The 13,671-nt window shown below is 32.6% G+C and overlaps 1 protein-coding gene across 1 annotated transcript in view; it reads left to right on the forward strand.

Moving 5' to 3' along the window:
• The window catches only part of LOC119576012 (putative oxidoreductase GLYR1 homolog), a 75,511-nt gene that overhangs the window by 24,365 nt on the left and 37,475 nt on the right, over window positions 1-13,671 (forward strand). The gene's annotated exons all lie outside the window — the stretch shown is intronic.

Here is a 13,671-nt window from a genome sequence, read left to right on the forward strand (position 1 = left end):
GGCTTTTATATCATACCGAAAAGATTTTTTCAGTGCTTGCAACGTGCATGCAAACATTTTTACGACACATCTAGTCTGCTTGGACAAAGAACGTCATTTTAATATTTGTTGGCACTATTCCAGCCCTCCCAACGTTTTTTTTTTTATTATTATTATTTTTTAAAACGTTTTTACATCTTTTTTGTTTTGTTTTGTAGTGGTATTGATGCGAGTGAGATAGTCATTGCCGAGCCGCTTTTTGTGCATGAGAAATTGTATTAAAAAATAAAGGAAAAAATGTTACGTTTTGTTTGTTTATATGGAAGTTTTATTGCATTTTTAAAAATATTTTCTCTTTCGGTTTCTGCTCTTGTTTATTCTTTTATTTAGAATTTCTTTTTTGAAACGTGGCTGTTTTTGTGTGTGTGGTGTGTGTGTGGTGTTGTTGTGTGTGTGTGTGTGTGTGTGTGTGTGTGTGTGTGTGTGTGTGTTGTGTGTGTGTGTGTATGAGGGAGGGAGGGGAGGGAGGGAGGGAGAAAGGAAGGGAGGAAGAGAGAGGAGGGAGGGAGAGGGAGAGGGAGAGGAGAAGGAGAAGGAGAGGAAAAGGAGAAGGAGAAGGAGAAGGAGAAGGAGAGGGAGAGGGAGAGGGAGAGGAGGGAGGGAAGGGAGGGGGGGAGGGAGGAGGGAGGAGGGAGGAGGGAGGGAGAGGGGGGAGAGGGGGAGAGAGAGAGAGGAGAGGGGAAGAGAGAGGAGAGGACGGGAGAGGGGAAGAGAGAGAGAGAGAGAGAGAGAGAGAGAGAGGAGAGAGAGAGAGAGAGAGAGAGAGAGAGAAAGAGAGAGAGAGACTGGCAGAGATACAGACTATAAGAAAGACAGATATAGAGAGACAAGCAGCGTGTGCACATGCATAGACAAAAGTCTGTTTAATGCATGCTATGTCTATGTGTTCATACTTTCTTATTATTTGTACTTGTGTTTATACCAATCCTCCCGCAAAGGTTATCAATATCCCCTTATATTTATGATTACACATATTCAGTGTTGTGTTTCAATTGTGTGTAATTACATATACTATATTATAGCCAAACGCCTTTATCCTATTTTTGAAATACAATGCATTAATTAACCTAACCGTTTCGTTCTTGAATGGTTCCTCAATAACAAATGTTTTTGTTCTCTCCCCTACAGATGTTCCCTACGAACCTCGGCCGCCCATCCAGGAAGGTAAGTGATGGGCAGGGGGTTTTCCCTTCCCGGGAGGTCACACGTTCAGGGTCACGGATGTCACTTCGTTGTCGTTTTAATGGCGGTTTTTTTGTGGTTTCAGATGTTTTATTGGTGCCGAGTTTCCCCCTCTCTTTCTCCCTTTGAAGAAGGCCGATGGCGCTTTATATTCGAGGCTGTTTGGTTTAGCAGATTTTCTGTGTATATTTATATGTGTATATGGGTTTGTGCCCCATACGCATGTATATATATATATGTGTGTGTGTGTGTGTGTGTGTGTGTGTGTGTGTGTGTGTGTGTGTGTGTGTGTGTGTGTGTGTGTGTGTGTGTGTGTGTGTGTGTGTGTATGTTTATATATATATAAAAATATTATATATTTAAAATTTTATATTTTATAAAATTAAAGTGTTATAAAAAGGGGGGGGGAAGAAGGGGGAAAGGAAGGGAGGGGGGGGGAGGGGTTGGGAGGAGAGGGGGGGGGGAAGGGGGCCTTTTTTTTAAAGGGGCAGTTTGGGGGAAGGGGGAAGCGAGGAAAAGGAAGGGGGGAAAGAAAAAACCGGGGGGGGGGGGGGGGGGGGGGGAAAAAAAAAAAAAAAAAGGAAAAAGGGGGGGGATTTTTTTTTTTTTTTTTTTTTTTTTTTTTTCCGGGTTTTTTTTTTTTTTTTTTTTTTTTTTTTTTTTTTTTTTGGGGGGGGGGGGGGGGGGGGGGGGAAAAAGTGGGGGGGAAAAAAAAAAAAAAAAAAAATAAAATGAGGGGGGAAGAAAATTTAGAGAGAGAAAAAAAAGAGGAGAAAGAGATCCGATGATAAAATATAAAAAAGCCCAAGATAATGGGAAATAAAAAGGGTTAAATATAAAAAAGTTGAAAGTTTGAAAATTTTAAGGTTTAAATTCTTAGTTTTTGTTATTGTTTTATAAATTAAAGGGTTTTATAATATAATTTATTTATTTTAAAACACATATAGGTTTTTTTTAATGGTTGTAAAATATAATATAATAAAAATTTAAAAAAAATAAAATTAATAATTTCTTTTAATTCTTTAAATAAAAAATTTTTTTTTTTTAAATGTTTTAAATATAATAAATTAAGTAGAATTTTATAATTAATATATTTATTTTTTTTTTAAAAGGGGGTTTTATTTAATTTTTAATTTTTTTTTTAAAATTTATACTTAAGGGCGGGGGTTTTTTTAAATTTTTTTATTATTTATATTTATATTTTTTTTTTATTTTTTAATTATTTGTGTTGTATGTTGTTTTAGGGTTTTGTTTTTTTTTTTTTTTTTTTTTTTTTTTTTTTTATTTGTGTAAAATATAAAATTAAAATTTTAATATATATATATATTATATATTTTTTATATATAAACTTATAACTTTCTTTTAATATATTTTTAAATTTTTTTTTTTTTGTTTTTTTTTTTTTGGGGTTGTTGTTGTTGTGTTGTTGTTTTTTTTTTTTCTTTTTTTTTTTAATATATATATCTATATATATATATATTTTATATTAGATATATAAAAATTATATATATAATTTTATATAATATAAATATTAAAATATAATATTAAATATATAAATATTATAATCTTAAAATAAATATTGATATATTTATTTTATTTTTTTAATTTTTTAATATTTTTTATTTTTTATTAAGGTGGAAATGAATTATAAAATTTTAAAAAAAAATTATTATTATTATTTTTATTATTTTATTATTTATTATGTATATATATATATAATATATAATTAATTTAAAATTTTATATATAGTTTAATATATATATATTTTATAATTTATAATAAAATATATCTATATAAAAATATTTTAAAATATAAAAATATATATATATTATTAAAATTTTAAAAAATATATTTAAAAATTATTTATTTATTTTAAAATTTTATTATTTGGTAGGTATTATGTTGTATATTATTTTTGTATATGGGGAAGAGAAAAAGTATGTAGGAGGGAAATTATTATTAAAAATAAAATTTATATATAAAATTTTATATATATATATATAATTTTATATTTTAAAATTATTTTATAATATTTTATATATGTTAATTATATTATAAAATTTTGGTTATATTTTTAATATTATATATTATTAATTATATATAAAATATATATATATATATATAAAATATATATTTTATATTTATTAAAATATATATTATATATAATTTTTATATACTATATAAAATATATATTTTTTTGTTTTTGAAATTTTATAAAATATATTAAAAAAATATAAATTATTATATTTTATATATATATAAAAAATTTATTATAATATATAAAACAAAAAAACAAAAAAACACCTTTATTATTTATTTATATTTTTTGTGTTGTTTTTGGGGTTGTTTTTGTTGGTTAGTTTTTTTTGTATTTATAAATTTTTATCTAATAATAAAATATTTTTAAAATTTATTTTATATATATATTTTTTTTTGTTTCTTTATTAATATATTTTAATAAAATATTTTTAATATAAAACTATATAATATATATATATATATATAAAAAAATTTTTTATTTTTTAAATTTTTTTGTGTTTATTTTATGTATTATTTGTATGGGATATATTATAATATATATTATATAAAATTTTATATAATATATATATATATAGTTTAAAATATATAAAAATATATATATTTAAAATAAAATATATATTTTAAATATAAAATATATATTTTAAATTATATATATCCAATTTATATATAATAATAAAAAATCTATATTAAATTAAAAGATTTTTTAATGTTTTTTTTAAAAAGGGGGAAAAATGGAAGGTTTTTGAAAGAATTTTTGGGGTTTAAAACCCTTTGGGACAAAAAAAGTTTTTTTTAAATTTTTTTTATGGGGAAAAATTTCAAAGGGAATATTAAATTTAAAAAATTTTTTATTTTGTTTTATTTTATTTTTTTTATTTGGGGAGAGGGGGAGGAGGGTTGAAGGAGTTTTAAAAAAGAGGGGGGTTTGGGAATGTTATTTTTTTTTTAAAATTTTTTTTAAAAAATATATAAAGGAATTTAGTATTTTAAAGTAAAATATAGTAAATGATATAGGGAAAAATTAATATATTTTTATTTATAAAAAATGATAATAATAATAATAAATTTAAAATAAAAAATTTTTTTTTTAAAAAATTTTGATGGATAATAATAATAAAAATTTATAAATTTAATAAAAATATTAAAAACAAAAAAAAACCCAAAAATATATAAAATTATAAAAAAATTATTTTTTTTGTGTTTTGGGTTTTTTTTCCTTTTTTTTTTTGGTAATAAAAATGATGATGTTTAATGATGATTTTTTTATGATATATATAATGAAAAGGGTTATTTGGGGGTTTATTAATATAATAAAAATTTAAAATTTTAAAATAATAATAAAAATTTTAATATAAAAATTTTAAAAAATAAATACTTTTAGGTGAAAATTTTAATTTAAATTTTTTGGGATAAAAACCATATAATATAATTAATAAATTATATTAAATAATAATATATTAAATAATATATTAATAAAAAGATAATAGGGGTTATTAAAATTTTGGAATTTTTTAAAATATTAAACAAACCTATATAAAAACCAAAAATTTTTTTAAAGGGAGGAAAAAGGAACTTGGGGAAAAAAATTTAATGTAGGTTTCCCTGGTTTTTTCCAAAACCTTTTTTTCCTTCTTGGCCTTTTAAAAAATTTTCAAAAAAAATTTACCCTTTTTAATAAAGCCTTTTTTTTTCTTTTTTTGGGGCGAAGGGGGGGAAAAATTTAAAGGGCCCAGGGGGGGTTGAAAAAAAAGGGGGAAGGAAAGGGGGGGAAAAGGTTTTAAAAGGGGCCTGGGTTTCCCCCCCCCAATTTTTCCCCTTGTTTTTTTTTTAAGGGGGAAGTTTTTAAAAGGGGTTAAAAGGGGGGGGGATTTGGGGGGTTTCCTTGCCCGGGGAAAGGGTTAAAATTTTTTTTATTATTAAAAAATTTAAAATTAATAAAAATAAAAAATAAAAAAAATAATAAAAAATATATTTTTATAATATATATTAAAATTAAAAATTTTTAAATATATAATATATTAAAATCTTTTAAAATATCTTGTTTTTCTTTTCCTTAAAATAAAAATAAAAATTAATAAAAATTAATATATAAAATTTATTTTAAAAAAATATATATATATTTTATGAGAGATAGATAAAAAATTTTAATATAGAATAAAAAAAAAACACAAAAAAAAAAAAAAAAAAAACAAACAAACAAAGGGGGTTTTCTTTGGTTTGGTTGGTGTCTGTTGTTGGTTATTTGGTGGTTTGTTGGGGGTTTGTTTTTTTTGTTATTATAATATCTTTTGCTTTAAAAAAAATTTTAACTGTTTTTAAAAAAAAATTTTTTTTGGGGAAAAAATAATGGAATTTTTGTTCGGTATTTCAAAAAATTTTTTTCAATTCCGGGTTTTTCAAAATCAAGTTCCCAAAAAAATTTTTTAAATAAAATTTTAAATTCGGGGGCCGGATTCTTAACCCAAATGATTCTTTGGGGGAAATGGGGGGGGGTAAAAAAGGGTGTATTTGTAGTTTGTGTATATTGGGGAATTGGTATAAAAGGAGGGGTTAAAAAGGGGGATGGGGGGTTGGGGGGGGAAAAGGGGGGTGAAAAGGGGGAAGATATTAAAATATATATAATATTTTATATATATATTTTATATATATTATTTTCTATTTTATACTATTATACCTTCCCCCCCTTAATTTGGTTTTTTTTTTATTTATTCATTTATAGATTGGGGTAAAAATTTTTAGTAAAAAAACCCCAAAAAAAAAAAACCCCCCCAAAACCCAAACCCGTTTTCTTTTTGTGCGGGTGGTTGTGTTTTTGGGGTGTGTGTTTTGTGTGTTGGGGTCTGTGGGGTGTTTTTGGTGGTTTGTGGTTGGTATTAGTTTTTTGTTTTTTTGTGTTGATTTTGGGAAAAAAAAAATATTTTTTTAATTTAACCAACTTTTTCCGGGGTTACTACATAAAGTTTTAAAATTCCTTTTTAATAATAAATAAAAAAGTAAAAAAAAATTTGGGGTTTTTTAACGGTAAAATTTTAACCCAAAAACCTATTATTTTTTTTAAATTAAAAAGGGGGGAAAAGGGATTGTAGTTTGTGAAAGGGATGTTAAAGTGTTTAATTTTAAAAAATAAAGGAAAAGAAAAAAAATAATAATTTCTCAATATTTAAAAATATAATTTTTAACAGAATTCAAAACCCCAAAAATTTTGGGTTCGTGGTTTTTTTTTTTTTTTTTTTTTTTTTTGGGCTTGAGGTTATGTGTTTGTTTTGGGGTTTTGGTTTTCTTGGTGTTTTGGGGTTTTGGGGGGGTTTTTTTTATTGTTAAAATCAAACCATTATTTTTTTTATATTAAAAGGGCTTGTTCCAAACAGTTTTACAAAGGGAAAAAAAAAAAAGGAATGGGGGGAAAAAAAAAAAAAAAAAAAAGGGGAAAAAAAATTTCCCCCCCCCAAAAAAAAAAAAAAAAAAAAAACCCAAAAAAAAAAAAAAAAAAAAAAAAAAAAAAAAAAAAAAAAACCCCAACAAAAAAAAAAACAAAAAAAAACAAAAAACCCAAAAAAAAAAAAGGTGTTGCCCGGCCGAAAAAGGCCTACTACGTAAATATAGCCCAGGAAATTTAATTCTTTTGAATTTTTTTTTTTTTTTTTTTTTTCAATTTACTAGAAAAAACCCCCATTTTTTCCCCCCGCAAAGCTGGTTTTTTTAAAAATGAAAAGGGAAAATTTACATGGGTTTTTGAGATTCAAACTTGACGAAAAATTTTCCCTTTTATTTTTCCTCGCCCAGTAATTTCTGGGGAAATTTTTTCCCCCAAAATTTTAGAAAAACTGTCCCGGGGGATCCGAAAACCCTTTGGGTGGCGTCGGGTTGGAAGGAAAATTCTGTCGATTTTGTGTTTGCGATTTTTTAAACGAAAAGTTTAACCCGGGGAAATTGGGGCCCTTTCAAACGTTTTAAAGTTCCATTTTGAAAGTTGGGGTTTTTAAAAATTTTTTTAGCTTTTTAAAAATTTTCGATGTTTAATTTAAAAGGGGTTTTTGGAGTTCCTTTTTGGGGTTCAAAAAAAAGTAAGGGGTTTTAGGAACCCGAATTTTTTAATTTCATTTTAAAAATTAAAGGGTTTTTAAAAAACATTTATTAAAAATTTGTAAATTTTTTTTTAGTTGCATTTAAAATAAAAATTTTTTTTAAATATACGTTAAAAAATTTAGAACATTTCACTTTTAAATTTAAAAAATTTTTTAAAACCTAAACTTTTTAAAAATTTAAGAACATTTGGGAATTTTTAGAATTTCGGAAGTGAAAGGGTTTTAGATAAACCCGGGGAATTTACGTAAAAATATAGATTTGGGATTTTTTTGAAGCCTATCGGGAAATGAAAGCAAATCTGAAGCTTAACTAAAAACGAAAAATCATTTTGCCCTTTCTTTTTAAAAAGGGGAATTGTTTTAAATGGATTAAATTTTTTTGTGACGTTTAAAATTTATAAAATTTTCTGATTTATAGATGTAAAAACTTTTAGAAAATTTAAACTAAAATTTTTAAAATAATTTTGTTTGTGTGTTTTTTTTTTTTCTTTTTTTTTCTTTTCTTTTCTTTTTTTCTTTTTCTTTTCTCTCTTTTTTTTTTCTTTTTCTCTTTTTCTCTTCTCTTCTTTCTCTTTCTTTTCTTCTCTTCTTTCCTTTTTTCTTTTCCTTTTTTTTGTTTTTTCTTCTCCTCCTTTTTTTTTCCCCAAATGAATTATAAAAAAACCTATTTTTGGAGGAGATTAAAGAGTTTTAAAAACCCTACCCCGAAGGTTTTGATTGGAAAAACCTTTTAAAAAACGGGAAAAAAATTGGGAAACCCGGGATAAAAGATTGTCGTTCCTTTTTTTTCGCCCTTTTTTTTATAATATAAAAAAGGCTTGTGTCAAAGCTGTCAATCTTTTTTTGAAAGTTGGGGTTTTAGTGTAATTGTTTTATTATATCTAAAATTTTAGATAAGCGTAAAAAACGTTTTTTAATAGGGCAGGTGTCTTTTTGGGTTTGATGAAAGAAATTTTATGTAGCTCCCTTTTTTTTTTTTTTTTTTTTTTTTGGTTTAAAGCTTTATAAAAAAAAGAAAAAAAATAAAAAAAATCAAAAGAGAAGAAGGAGGAGGAGGAGGCGAAGAAGAAGAATGCCCAGTAAAAAGAAAAGAAAAAAAATTGTAACGACTATTTTTCCCACACCCCCTTTTGGGGCCTTTAAAAAACAATATAAATATCAGCAGAATCGTAAAAAAAAGAAGGAAGGAGTAAGAGTGGGAGAAAAAAAAGGACCCAAAAAGGGGGGAAGGGAGAAAAAAAAAGATTCGTAACCACCAAAATTTTACACAAAAATCGAAAGAGATATACGCAAAAATTTTTTTGGGCCTTTTTTTCCTTTTTTGTCGGGGTAAGAGTTAAGTGCTCTCTCCTTCTCTCCCTCTCTCCCTCCCTCTCTCTCTCTCTCCCCCTCTCTCTCTCTCTCTCTCTCTCTCTCTCTCTCTCCTCTCTCTCTCTTCTCCCTTTCCCCCTTTCCCCCCCTCTTCCTCTCCCCCTCTTATCTCCCTCTTCCTCTCTCTTCTTTTTCTTTTTCCAAACGGGGAAGAGAACTTGCCCTAACAGCATGGGAATTTTTGTTTTTTTTATTTCCCTTTGGGGACTTTGGGGGGGCCCCCCTTTTGGGAAGGGGGTTGGGGGGGGGGGGGAAGGGGGGTGGGGGGAATGGAGAGAGAGAGGGGAAAAGGGAGGAGAAAAGGAGGGGGGAGAGAAAAGGAAGAGGAGGGGAGGGGGGATGGGGGAGGGGGGAGAGGGGGAGAGAGAGAGAGAGAGGGGGGGGGGGAAGAAAGAGGTGAAAGAGACAGAACAACGTACGGACACACGCACAAAAAAAGAAAAAGAAGAAAACAGTGAAGAGACGATGAAAACATTTTTTTTTTAAATGAAAGTGTGTGTGTGTGTGTGTGTTTTATGTCGGGTATGTAAAAAATTTGTATGATGTATGTATGTAGGACCTTTTTCCCAACTCCCGCGGGGAAAAAGTACAGGTCTGAATTCGTTTTAAATTTAAAAAAACAGAATGAAAAAGATTTGAGGAAGATATGATTATGGGGATTATGATTATTAATCAGTTTAGCGTTAATGATAAGAAAAATTATAGTAATACAAATTTTAAAATCTTAATAGGAAAATATTGAAAATTTTAATGAAAATGATGATACAAAAAAAGGGGGGTGGTGACAAAAATTTAATGAGAAAAATAATAAAAAATAGTAATGATAATGGTAAAGACAACAAGGATAACAAATTAATACAATACCTGTAAGCGGAAAGAATGACTGAAAGAAAAAAGAACCAAATTTAAAACCCAAACGAAGGGGAAAGGAAAAGGGAAAGAAAAAACAAAGGATGATGAATCACGATGCAAATTCCTTTTGTGGGTTGGGGCGGCGGCCAGCGGAGTACGTAATGAGATGTTAGGGAAATAGGTAAATAGGGTCGAGTTGGGGGCGTCGTCGAGGGGGAAAGGGGTTTTGCCCCGGGAAACAAAAGCGGTGGGGAGGGGGGGGGGGGGGGGGATTGGGAGTTTTTGGGTTGGGGGTTATGGGGGGAAAGGGGAAAAAAGGTGGTGGTGTGTGGGGGTTTTGGGGGGGGTTTAGGATATGGGGGGGGAAAGCGATGGTAAGGGGATAAGGGGAAAAAAGGGAGGGTTTTTTAGTGTGGGGTAAAAGGGGGAAGGGGGGAGGGTATGGGGTTGGGGGGGGGGGTTTTGTTTTGGGGGGGGGGGGGGGGGGAACGTGGTGGGGGGGCAAAGGGTGGTAGGTGAGAAATGGTGGGGGGGGAAGGGGGAAAAAGGCGGGGGGAAAGGGGGGACGTGGTAGGGGGTTTTTGGGGAAAGGGGGACGTAGGGTTTGGGGGGTATAGTGGGGGAAAAAGGGGGGGTTTTTATTGGAGGGGGGAATTTTGGTGGGGGTAGGGTTTGAAAGGGTGGTATGGTGAGGGTATGGGGGGGGAAAAAGGGATCTGTTTTTAAAGGAGGTATAGGCGGGTATGGTAAAAGTTTTTGGTGAGGGTTATAAGGGAAATAGTTGCATTTGAAGAGTTTTTGGGGGCCCCCGTGGGGGGAAAGGCGAAAAAAAAAAAAGGTGTATTGCAAAGGGGCTTCTGAAGAGAAATGAAGTGTTGTATAAAGAATTTTATAGCAGGGGTTAAAGGGGGTTTTAGTCCCTAATAAAAAGGCGGGAAAAAAGGTAGATTTAAAGACGAAATGCAATGGGGGATTGGGCCCCGATGATGAAATTGAAAAAAAAGGAAAAATGGAGGGGGAAAAAATTTTTGGTAAACATCTAAAGGGATAAAATGAGTATAGTGAAAAATAAAAAAAAAGGTTTCCAGGGGAAAAAAAAAGAAAGGTGGTGTTTTGTCGGGTTTCCTTTAAAAAGGGAAACAAAAAATAAAGGGGCCCGGGCGATTGACGGGTGTGGGCCCAAAACCCCCCTCGTTTGGTGTGTGTGGGGTTTTGCGCGGGGGCGCCGGCCCCCGGTGTATGTGAGAGGAGAGAGAGGGGGGAGGGGAGAAAAAGAGAGAGAGAATGCCCAAGTTTTGCCCTTTTTTTTTTTCGAAATTTTATTTTCTAAATTTTAAAACTTTGAAATGATCGATTGATTTTTAAGGGTAAAATGGTTTTAAAAAAGCCATACTTTTCGGGGAAAGGTTTAATATCATTTTGCTTTTTCTTTTTCCCGTTGATAAAGAACGGGATATTTCATACATCTATCATTTTCGCGTAGGGGCAAAATATCAGTGAAGGTTTATAAACCTCATCAATACATGAATAAAAGCAAACGACAGCCCTCGCAAAGGAGGGAGGGAGAGGGGGGGGTTTGAAGGGGGGTGGAGGGTTGAGGGGGGTTGAGGGTGCACGGGTTCATTCACAAAAGGAGCAAGTAATCAATAAACTACTTTAGTTTAAAAACCCTCTAAAAATTTGGGGGAAAAATATTAAAAATATAGACTCAATGTGTCCAGGATATGGTTTGTGGGGTGTGGGTTGTGTGTTTTGTGTGTGGGGGTTTGTTTTTTTGTGTGTGTGTGGGGTGGGTGTGTGTGTGTACATGTCATCCCTGTCTGGGGGCCCTTTACATGCATGTGTGTAGGTGTCATCGGAGAAAGTGTTTTATGTATGAATCTATGGTTTTGTTGTTGTTTTGTGGGGATGTATGTATGGTGTGTGTGTATACCCCGTTTTCCCCTCCCCATGTAATAAATAAATTTTAGCAGGGGGCCTTTGTGAGGGGGGACGTGAGAGAGAATGAAGCGCGAAACCCATGGGGGCGCCGTTGGGGGGAAATCAAACTAAGAATTTTGCATGTTGTCTTTGGGGGGTGGGGGATCGTGGCGTTCCGGGTTGCAACCCCCGGCGCAAAATGCTTGGAAAGTTAAAACCCCCCGAGTGAAAACCGTAACATGTTAATATGGAAATACATATGATACATACAGGATATTTCTATTATTTGATATTACCGATTTTTCTTTAAAAAAAAATCTCATTCACTTTTTTTTCCCCTTTTCCTTTCCCCCTATCCCTATCCCTCCCCCAAATTTTTCCCCTTCTCTTCCCCTTTCCCAAAAATACCCTTCATTCATTCCCCCTTCTTTTCCCCTTTTTTTTTGGTGCCACGTAGTTTTACAGCGCACACTTTCACCCCTGCCGCTTTGGGGTTTCCCCCCCCCCCCGGTGATAGGGGTCGTACTCACGTGGGGGGGTCATAGGGTTTATATGTGTGTGTTTTGGGTCCAGAAAAAGAAACTTTTTGTGGTGTGAAAAAGGGGGAAAAAAAGGGAAAGGAAAAAAAGTTGGGGGCCGGGGATTTCCCTTTGGGTGTGTGCTTTTGGGGCCGTGTTTGCTTGTAGGTTTTAACGATTTGTATGGGGGAAGGGGGGAGAGAGAGAGCGAGAAAAGGGAGAGCGAGAGAGAGAGAGAGAGCGGGGGGAGAGAGAAAGGGGAAAGGGGAGAAGAGAGAGAAAGAGAGAGACCCGGGGGGGAGAGAGAGAGGGGAGAGGAAAGAGCAAAGGAGGGAAGAGAGGGGGCGGGGGGGCGAGAGAGAGAGCAAAAGCGGGGAGAGCGAGGGGAGAAGAGGGGGGGCGAGAGGGGAGGGGAGCGGGGAGAGGGAGAGGGGGAGGGGGGGAGAGGGGGGGGAGGGCCGAGGGGGGGAGGAGAGGGAGGGGGGAGAAAAGAGGGGGGAAAAAGAGGGGGAGGAGTGAGAGAGAAGGGAGGGAGAGGGGAGAGGACGGAGGGGGAGGAGAGGAAAAGGGGAAGAAAAAAGAAAAGGAAAGAAAAAAAAAAAGAAAAAGAATGAAGGAAAAAAAAGGAAGTGAGAGGGAGTGATAGAGAGGCCCGGGACAAAAGAGGGGGAGAAAGGGGGGGAGAAAGAAAAAAAAAGAGGGGGACAGCAAGGGGGAAAGGAGATTCATCAGCAAGGTATGAAAAAGCAAACATTTTTACCCTTCCCAACCGGATGAAATTTAGAGGGTTGAATAAACAGTATGGGGGAAAAGTGCCACGGGAGGGCCGAGAGCTCGCACGGGGTGGACACCGCGAAACCTGGGAGGAAAATTGGCGGGGTTCTCTGACGCAAAAAAAAAACCCAGAAAAAAAACCCGGGTGGGGGAAATTTTGGGGCCCGGAAATAACATTTTTTTAGTTTTTATATTATTTTTATTGTTTTAATTTTTGGCATGTATTTGGGAGTGTAATTTTCCCCCCGCGATGAGAGTTACAGTCTCTTTTTTGTTGTTTTAAAAATTTTTTTTTGTTTTATTTTTAAAAGGGTTTTTTGGAAAGGGAAATGAAATAAAACAAAAGTTTTTTTTTCCAGTTTTTGTAAAGTTTTTGGTGTTTGGAAAACGTGTCGGGGTTAAAAAAAAAACAATTATTGAAAAACGAAGAAAGGGCCCCAAAAAATAAAAAAACCTTTTTTCTTATTTTATTAATTACGTTATTTTCAACCCCCACGTTCTCTGGTTTCATTAGGGCCCCATCCCCTTTGTTTTTAAGGAGGATCGAAACGGGGCCCAACATAGCGGGTAAGATTTAAAATTCCCTTAAAGGGAAAAAAAGAAAAAGGGTTGGGTATCGCGATAAAAAGCCCCTTTTTGTAGGAAAAATTATAGCATGAGGGGGTTTATCAAAGTTTTTGAAAAGCTTTATAAAAACCTTGCCAGTTTCTTTCGTGCGCGGAAGGTAGTTTTTTGCGGGGTTATTACAGGCCGTTTCAGCGTTTTTTGTGTAAACGTGTGAGTGCAAATGATTCCTGTACCCCCTTGAAACACTGTATTTCTCTCTGGGGTTTCTTTCGGGCCCACCCCCCCCCCAAACCCCCTTCCCTGCTTCGGGTCTTTACTCATCC

Source organism: Penaeus monodon, chromosome 8 (genome assembly GCF_015228065.2).
Source record: "Penaeus monodon isolate SGIC_2016 chromosome 8, NSTDA_Pmon_1, whole genome shotgun sequence".
NCBI classification, from domain to species: Eukaryota; Metazoa; Arthropoda; class Malacostraca; order Decapoda; family Penaeidae; genus Penaeus; species Penaeus monodon.